We start from the raw sequence: 8326 nt of genomic DNA on the forward strand, positions 1-8326 counted from the left end.
ACACATTAAAGAAACTTTAGCCATTAATGTTAATATTAGCTAAAAAAGCAGTTAGCAAAGTTAGCTGGCAGACTGCCAGAGCCCGCCGGCCGCCGCCCCCCACAGAGTCTATCTATCAGAACTCCTAACAACCAAGCAACCAATTACGTTTCGGAGGCTTCCTACAACTTGCTTCAACAATTCCATTTTATTTAGAAAGCAAATTAAACACACACCAGTCAACAATAAATCCGGTTTATATTAATATATTTTCTTAAATACATTTGAATAATAAAAAAAACTAAAAATGTATTTTGGTTACACTTGCCTGGGCGGGCCAGGGAGTTATGTGGGCGGGCCAGTGCCGCCCTGGCCCATTACTGGCTACGCCCCTGCACAGAAGTCTATCAGGATGTCACTTCTTTGCAATTCCAAAGCACTGACTGTTAAATGACCACACTTATGAGCCAATCTGTTAAACACAGCCATCAGGTGCACAAACACACTGTTGCTAAATTGTACACACACCAATCAGGTTTGCACTATAAAAATGCAGCAGGTCCTGCATGAATTCATATGTATTGATGAGACAGGGTTCAAAATCACAAAAGCAAGAAGGAGAGGCAGAAATATCATTGGCCACCGGGCTATAATCAATGTCCCAGGGCAAAGTGAAAGTATTTCACAGCATGCGGTTCTCCTCCATCATGCCAAAATGGGCCCTTAGAACACACCCCACATTTTCTCATTTTTGGACCGATTGCACCACATTGTCACAGCAGGTATGAAATGCACCAGATACAATACACTGTCATCTGGGACAATGTGTCATTCCACCGCTCTGCTTTGGTCCAGAACTGGTTTCAACACCATCCACAGTTGACAGTACTACCTTCCACCATACTCTCCGTTTCAAAACCATATCAAAGAGTTTTTCTCTGCATGGCGGTGGAAGGTTTACGATCTACAGGCTCAGGTACCCCTCATTCAGGCTATGGAGGATGCTTATAGGGATATTGCTTGTGATGTTGATGAAATTCTCTGGCCAGATCTAGCTAGGCGAAGAGATAATGTATAGTATGCCTGCTAAAAAAACAGCATAGACCAGCATCATTCCCATGCTGGTTAGCTGGTGGTCAACAGCATACCAGCATTAAAACACATTATATGCTGGTCTTGCTGTAATGACCAACATGGTATGCTGATGCTGGTGTGCTGATGACCACCAGCTAAACCAGAACCAAACCAGCATGGGAATGCTGGTGGTCACCAATACACCAGCACCAAAACACAACATATGCTAGTATTGCTGGTATGCTGTTTTTTCCAGCAGGGATGGCCATAGTATTTTCTGTACAATATTGTCAGTTTTTTCTGATTATTTTTTATGGTTGTTGTTGTTATTTACTGTAATTGTAACCTGTACTGGATACAGTATTTTATGTTTGTCTGTTGTTTGCTGGGCTAACAGTGTTATGCACACTAGCATGACAACTGGGACATGTTTGGTTGTGATTTTCCATGTTGACTGATTTAGGTATATGCAGAGAAATCAATTATATTTTCCTCGGCCTGCAATATTGGTCTTATGTAGTGTTTGTTAAACTATTGTATAGTTGCACTTTTTCTTTGTACTTCATTTGCAGTACTCTAATTAATAAGAATTAGTATTGCTAAAAGTATTTTAGGTAAGCAACAGCAGTGTGGTTCAAAAAGATTGAAGTCTTATGAAATGTGTGTGTTTCTTATAGTAACAAAATATTGTTTTTATAAAGTTGTGTATAGTTTTGACAAAAGTGTTCCATTTTGCAAATGATCTGAAGTGTTGTGCTACTTTGGTGGAGGGTTGTGTTAATTGTGTGTAGTGTTTTGACAAACCGGGCCCTTTTGTGCTTAAGCAATCGTAAGCAATCGTAAAAAACTGTAAATGTTAACCCTTTTAAAATTTATATCATTTAATGACACTGACACACGCACGCACACGTTACTGATGTCAGACGCTTGACAGTTGAAACAACAAAGTAAAGTGAAATTATACTCTTAAGTGAAAATCAACTTAATCTGCAAATAGTTTCAGTAAATTAAAAATATTGAGTTTAATTTCAGAAACGCAAAACATTTGAGTTAGTGGAACTGTTTTAGAAAATTAAGGTTATTCTACTCAATTAATTTAATTATTTTGAGTATTTGGGTTTACAGTGTAGAGATTTTTAACAGTATTTGTCAAGTTTGTTGTTATGTACAGTAAACATGTATTTTTCTGTAAGCAGATCTCCTGGATGTTGTGTTTTCCATTTTTTAAGGTAGTGGCTATTGGATGCTTGTAGTGTTTTATATTATAGACTTATGTGTGTATGATTAGAAAGCTTAGTTTGATTTTGAGTACAAGTGAAATGGTTTTGAAGCAATTGTTTGATTTTGCTAAAAGAGTCAGGGGTTCTGTGAATTTTGTTTAAAATTGGGATTTGTGTTTAAGGTTTTGAGAAAATGAGTGATGGTTTCAAAAAATGTGTTTTAGCAAATCAGGAAAAACTGTACTAAACCCAACTAAACAAAAATATAAACAAGTTTTCAAAAGAAACTGTAGTGCAAAACTTAGTCTATAATCAATTCAATCTACTGTCTATTGTATAAGGACAGACTTACACATAAACTTATTCAGTTTTTTTTTTTCCATCTTATGTTTGTGTTTTTCATGACATTGTGTTATGATTGACTAAATGTTTCTGTTGGAAGAGAGCATGTGTTGGTGATCTGGTATAACTAGTTGATTCTGAAACATGTTTACAGTGTTTTTGTAAACAGTGTGAGAGTTTAGTTTACAACGTGTGATTTTGAAGATAAAATTTATTGTTTTGCCAGTTGTGTGTTTTAGATGTGTTGGTGCGTTAAGAGTTTAGAAAATTTGTTAAAAGTATTGAAAAAAGTGTCATAGCAATTGTAAAAAACTGTAAACACTGACGCATTCACTCAACACTGAAAACACAGCGTGTAAGTTTTGATGGCTTTGAATCTGATCTCTTACACAAGTTCTTCACAAAAATGGAATTATCTCAGCTTTTAGCTTAAAAAAAAATGAGAGGTGATAAGAGAACAAATGAAGGTAGGATGAAACGTTTTTTTGTTTGTTTCTGTTTGAAAGCGGATGGTCTGTTCTTTCATTTGATATTTTATGTTTATTTAAAGAAGATAATTTTTCTGCAAGGCATTAAACTAAAACTGGGTGGCAACTTATAAAAAAAAAAAAATAACGCTGACGGGGAAAGAGTTCAGCATGCTTCCAAGCATATTTAATCATCACTTCAACAGTTGCACAATATCAATGTTAATGTATAAATTAGATGAATGTTGATTTATAAAATAAACACCACAGTCTTAAATCATATTTTCATTGTGTCTTTGCTGCATCTGTGTTGGTTGGGAACTGCGCTCTGTTTCAGTCACACTTGATTCTGAGGAACTACTTTGTTTGGCGGAAGAGTAATATTTGTACAACTTATTTGTGTTTTATTTTATAAAATCCCTCTAACGTTATGCATATGAAGTAACCGTTTTATAAACGCAATAAACCCCCTCGAAGCAGTGGGGTTACAGTGCATTCGCGTCGTGCCTAACAACGCCCCTTAGCTGTTATAAAATGCACTGGTAACCCACTGCTTCTTGGGGTTTATTGCTTTATTTTGTTACATACAGCAAACAACTCCTCACTATCTGCTTGCTACCTGACCGCTGATCAAACTGTAAAAAACGCGATCTCTGTAGACAGCCCAGGCTCCACAAACATCAATAACAACACAATGGCCAAACCTAGCACAACGAAACATAACAAAGTGTTCCAGCCAATAAACGACAAGAAGGATTTGGGGGTTGGGTTTGGGCGCGTTCATGAAAGCACGGAAGGGAGGGGGAGGGGGAGGAGTTAACTACGCTCAGTTTGTTTGAAAACACATTTCAAAAATCAACACACTGATTCGCTTAGAATGCCTTTAATTTTTGAAATACCCACCACTCTTAAATGTCGCATGGTTCTTATTGTACATCAAGGCTTATAAATTTAGTTTCTTTCACGTTGTTTTAAATAATTTAATTCAGTCGTTTTTACTTTCATTCAATAAAGCACATGTTATGTAACACCTTTAAATATTTTTTGAAAAGATGACCTTTTTCTGGTATGCAGGATGAGGAGTCAGTTGGAAAAATAACACTAGTCCTCGGGACTTTTGGGTTGTGTGATGGAAAAAAATCCAAAATTCTCTTCTGAGACATTGCGAAGCTGATAGATACAGATAATCTAGTAAACTCATTCGTCGTTCTATGTGGCTGTGAGTGTGCTTGTGTGTTATACATATACACAGCATATTGGGTGAATCGCATTCACGTCGTCAAGACAAATCTGATTGGCTAATACACACTGAAATAAATTGAATAATTTTAAAATTACTAAAATTATACCTCTCTTCATCACACACCCTAAACATGCCATACAAAATGTCTTGGAACAGAAACAAACAATCAGAGATATTTATAGAGCTATCATTTTATTGTCATCGCAGTTTTAAATCTTTCCCACCAGGGGGTGCTGCTGCAGCACCCCACTTTCCACGCCTATAAAAAAAGGTAAAAAAAATCTGCTTATGTTTGTGTCATTATGTTAATCAAACAACAGAAGACAAAAGGAAAATCACATCTGTAGCCTTGTAAAAGATTAATTATACTTAATTCAAAGAATGAAGAAGACAGTGTTATTATTCACTTGATTACATTTTTGTAAAAACTGTACTTTATTTGTAACTTTGTTGGTTTCTTTTTGTTCATATGCTTATAATTTCTTGATTTGTTCTTATTCATTTCCCCTTTTTTTTTTTTGCTGATCTGAACATTTTTCGATCCATGACTCAAAATCTTAATTTTCCAATATAGTGGTTAAAAAAATTATGTCATTTGAAAGTAGGCAGGTCCCCATTTCACCAAGGTCCACTCAGCTTAAAATGTCTGGTCTCGCCATATTTAACGCATAATATTCTGCCATTTACAGTAGGCGTAGTGTATACAGCTTTTTGGCGTTTATTTTCTATGAAAGTACACTTATTGAAGTTCAGGCAAAAATGTTTTAATTTAACCGACCCAGATGGGACTCGAACCCACAATCCCCAGCTCCGGAGGCTGATGCCTTATCCATTAGGCCACTGGGTCATTACAGAGCAAACGAGCGACACGACTTTATTTGAATGTGCAATAAGATTGTATACTCGGATGGACTAGCCATCTAGCAATTCTGGCAAATGCCAGAGGGGCCTGACCATTTTTTAAAAGTGTGGACCGGTGCGGTTTTTTTTAAATATATAACATGTTTTTACAGGCCAACAGCGCGTTGGTTGTGTTTTTGTCGCTTGCTTGATTTTACTATGGTATTAATAACAATAATATTAGTCATAAAAATGTTAAGCATTTGCCCCAGTCAGCTGACCTGTAAAATTTAAAGATTAGCCTATTGCTACAGTAGCGGAGGACTTTTATTTTGTTGAACAGACTTGAGGAACAACGGATGATGTCACATATTCACATTTTGGTTGACCAATTGGCGGAGAGGTGCGTCTAGCGACCGCCCACACGTCACAACGAATTTTAGAGTGGTTTATTCGTTTTTTACCAAAAAACGAAAAATCAACCCGAAATCTCGTTTTTCGTCTTTCGGTAAAAAACGAAAAAACGAACAAAGGGGCAAGGGTCAGAAAAACAAACTATCAAATGGTACACGGACCCAGCAAGTTAAAGTTTTCGGATGCAGCCAGAGCGTGTCTTTTGACACTCAGTGGGCGTAACCACAGTCCCTCTCGCCGACGGTGACGTCATATGCATACACGGAATCGGTTATAGAGTTTACATTTGAAGTATGCATTTCTTCAAGCAATCACTCTCATTTTCATCTGTCATTTACAATTTACACTAAAAGCATCACTCTTATAGGCTATGTCCATTTCACAAGCTCACATAACTAAGACAATTATCTTTATTACATTTTTGTTTAAAGTTACCATGCGTATGCAATAAAAACATGCTTTGGTCATGTATTTAATATATTGATTCATTTATTTATTAATCTATCCTTTATTTGTCAATCCATTAATTCTTGCTTCTAAAATTACGTTGTTTGGTTGTGGAACATTCTGTGATACAGCGCTTTCACCAGCAGAGGTCCTCATCGAGCTCTTTTTTTTTTACCTCATTGAGCTCTGATTTGAAAAGCGTCAATTCTACATTTGGGTTGAAAGCTTTACTGCTTCAAGAAAGCTTCACTTCGCCATCACTAAAAAAACTGATCCCCGTCCAGCAGACTGTAATAAAACGTCGGCGTAACCGGAAGTGACGTAATTCACCTTTTCGTTGGTTTGCCAAACCATACATCATAGAGGTAGACGCCCTATCGACCGCTATTGCCTACTGGCGCGGTGAGATATGGGGCCGCCATCTTAGATCGGTCACCCGCTCCACTCAGTGTAATCTGTATGACTGGTGGAATGAGCTATCAGCGCATTTAATGAATCATATCTCAGTGAATACCGAACAGATTTTCACGCGGGTTTTTTTGCTGCAAAGGTCATTCATGGAGCTATGATATAGGACACATGGTTCGGCGTATTTTAACCCCTTATGTGCCGCAAATCCCGTTTGAGTGGGGGTGACAATGTGATGTACATCTTTAAATGAATATTTCTCTGGGATTCTTTGGGCTAGAAACCTAATCTTGGTCTTGTTTTAAAGAAGACAATTTAGGGTTTTTCACAAATGAGTTGGAACGTAAAAATATTGAATATAAATACTTTTATAGCCGTTTACCTTTATTTTAATATATCAAATTATGCAGTAACATATTAATTTATAAATAAAATTACATAAAAGTTAATTTTTCACACAATAAATAATGTTAACATGAAGCAATATGTCTCAAGTAGTTGTGATCCAAATCACAAAAAAATGATGTTTGGGTCACAATTTTAATGGTTTTACCAACAACTGCCACTAGATTTTGCCACATACTCTTGTACTCTTGTATACTCACAAACTAATAAATTACTGTCACCGCAATATTATTCATGCAAAAAGATTTTGAAATATTAAAACTACATTCTGAGAGCTTTCCGATGATATATAGCTTGCCATGATTTTTTAGGTTTAGAGTAGGGTTTTAGTGTTATATGCAAAAACAAATTTGGCCTACCTGTGGGCCCGTAACATTTTTAGAAACTGACTCTCACTGTGTCATAATTTTCCCCAAATGGTAATGAAATATGAAAATTATACTATTTGAGCTTTCCAACAATATATAGTTTGTCAATATTTAGGTTTAGAATCTTAGTGTTACCAACACTAATGTGGACAGCGCCACTTAATGTTCATAGTAGGAATGAATGAATATTCACTAAACAGTAATAAAATATTCTGATATAAGATATAAAGTGAGTGCAGAATCAAAATATGTGGTGTAGGACATAAGATATTTTATAAATCACACACTATAAATATGACAAAGATGCAGAAACAGATAGTTGCAATAAAATAAGACTTTTTAATATGGTGAAGAAACAATTTAAAATGATTTGTAAACCCCCCCACACACTCACACGCGCGCGCACGCACGCACACACACACACACACACACACACACCCCTGTCCAGAGCTTCTTTCCCGTGCTCCCTTTCTGTAGTTCAAGAGAGGTGAGTTTGGCAACATGGTGGAGCCAAAAACACAGACACAACCAGTGACAACGAGTCAGACTGATAGTTGTCGATTCCAAACCGAGTCTCCTCAATGTCCTCCCTACGAAAGAAAACATCCTCTGTTCCTGTTGACATCTCAGCTTTTTAAAGCTCGGAGGATCACGCAGCTCACAGCACCTTATAATAATAATATTAATAATAATAATAATACACATTTATATAGCGCTTTACACAATACTCACACCAGAGAAACTCTTGTAATTATTACTTTACTTTACCCCACTCTCCTTGCAGGGTGAACAGCGGCTGGTGCAGTAAACATAGCCTAGCGAACGTTAGCTGGCTACGATTTCAGTACAGTAAAATCAACTAGATAGAAAAGTTTGAAGACAAACTTTATGTTGGCTTGACAAAGCCTGGCCTAAACGTTTAAAACAGTTTGAGAGAAACTTAAAACAAGTTTAGTTTAGTAGTCTAACTTTTCGTAAACATGATTTAACAAAGAGTTAGCATGTTAACATGATTAAGCACTAAGTTAGCATGATGTTAACATGAATTAGCATGAAGCTAGCAGGATGCTAACATGAATTAGCATGAAGCTAAGATGATGCTAACATTAATTAGCATGA

The 8326-nt window shown here is 36.5% G+C and overlaps 1 long non-coding RNA gene and 1 other non-coding gene across 2 annotated transcripts; both read right to left on the minus strand.

The window, feature by feature from the left end:
- Positions 1-5099: 5099 nt before the first annotated feature.
- Positions 5100-5172, minus strand: trnar-ccg (transfer RNA arginine (anticodon CCG)). Its single transcript has one exon. It is a non-coding gene; the product is annotated as a tRNA-Arg (tRNA).
- A 2286-nt stretch (positions 5173-7458) lies between these two features.
- LOC135718008 (uncharacterized) lies at positions 7459-8066 on the minus strand. The gene is made up of 2 exons (XR_010520510.2): positions 7976-8066; positions 7459-7874 (listed from the first exon to the last, which is right to left on the minus strand). It is a non-coding gene; the product is annotated as an uncharacterized lncRNA (long non-coding RNA).
- Between the last annotated feature and the right edge of the window lie 260 nt (positions 8067-8326).

This window comes from Paramisgurnus dabryanus, chromosome 7 (assembly GCF_030506205.2).
Source record: "Paramisgurnus dabryanus chromosome 7, PD_genome_1.1, whole genome shotgun sequence".
Taxonomy (NCBI): Eukaryota; Metazoa; Chordata; class Actinopteri; order Cypriniformes; family Cobitidae; genus Paramisgurnus; species Paramisgurnus dabryanus.